Here is a 1,658-nt window from a genome sequence, read left to right as displayed (position 1 = left end):
GAAGTGGATTGGTAGCACAATTAGAAAGGACACACCAAATGCAGCGAAAAGCGCTTTACAGTGGAATCTGGATGGATATAGAAAGATGGGTAGGCCTAAGAACTCGTGGCGTAGATCAACACAAAAGGAACTAGAGAAAGGGGGACATTCATGACAGAGTATAAGTACAGAAGCGAGAAATTATGCGACATGGAATTCAATTATAAGTAGCTTATACTCCGCGTTGGAGGGGTAAAGGCAAGAAGAAGAATTTGGTATTTTTCGTAATTGATTTTTCAGTAAGACACTTCACTGGACACTGGATGTAGAGATTAAACCTATCTGCCTTAACAACTTCCTAAGCTTTCTTCCAACTCTATTGATTCATGTCAAAGTGAATCGTTGGGAGTGCTGGGCTTATCAGGGTTATATGATGTCCAAGTTCCTTCTTTATTGCAGGGTCACCCAGACAGTTGAGAAAAAAATCGAACGTTAGTGAGCAAGTATAAATCTTAAAAATTGAAATGAGTTATCATTATCGATAAAAATAATGATAAAGTGGACAGCCAACATTATTCAAGTAAGCCAAATTTATGATAAAAAGTCATCGTACGATAAGTATCTGTTTGAGGGGACCTTCAATTGAACAACGCGCACGGAAAAGTAAATATGTTTTTTTGAAATAATTTATATAGTAAGTTTGGCTGACGAGCCTTGACTGTTGGTTCAACACAGAAGGTGAAATCAATTGATCCCAGAATTTCTATGAACTTATTTGCATTTTACTATATGTATTTTACAAATAAGGAGGCTGTTTCGGAAAAATAGGTTTACTATATTCTCCGTGCGTGTTTACATTTAGTGAGAGACGAATGGTTTTGGAGGATTTTAACTCCTCTTTCAAGCAAACAGGTACTTATCGTACCTGACATAGATGGTAAGGGTTTACATAGGAAGTACTATGTATTTTGAAACACACCTTGGAGAGTCTGACGCGGTATGGACCGTTTGAAGGTTATGATTGAGTCTTTTAGCTCATTAATGGTTTTCGGGCGATTCTTGTACATTTTCGCCTTACAATTGTGGACTTTATAATTATAATAATTATTTTATAGAGTTCATGCGTTCGTGCAAGCAGGGTTGCAAACTACTCATTACTTTGGTTGTAACTAATTTTCCTGTATATCCCACTCTAGCTAGTGCTGCCTTTTACAACCCTATTCGACATGAAGATTTCCTTGACGGCAGACGATTTCGAAATTCTATGAGAAACGTCATTAATAATAGAGTTTATAATCGCAAGGGGATGATATAAGGATTTTCTAACGTTCCTGAAATTCTCGCTTGATTTATGGAAAGGTGTACATAATCTCATATTGAAGCTCGTTATATCTAGAAAATTAACTGATCTGTAATCTGCTTCTATAGTGATTGATAGACCAAAATTTCCGAAGAATTTAGATAACATTTTCCCATACATTTCTAGTTCTGCTACACTATATCTATCAGCACAAGAGACTATGTACCTACATATAGGTGAATATTTATTTTATGATATCTATTTAGATGTATGTGTTTGAGCGTGTATTTACAGAAATATATTGCACACACACACACACACACACACACACACACACACACACACACACACACACACACACACACACACACACACACAC

This window comes from Octopus bimaculoides, chromosome 20, assembly GCF_001194135.2.
Source record: "Octopus bimaculoides isolate UCB-OBI-ISO-001 chromosome 20, ASM119413v2, whole genome shotgun sequence".
Lineage (NCBI taxonomy): Eukaryota > Metazoa > Mollusca > Cephalopoda > Octopoda > Octopodidae > Octopus > Octopus bimaculoides.
This window is presented reverse-complemented; position numbering follows the sequence as displayed.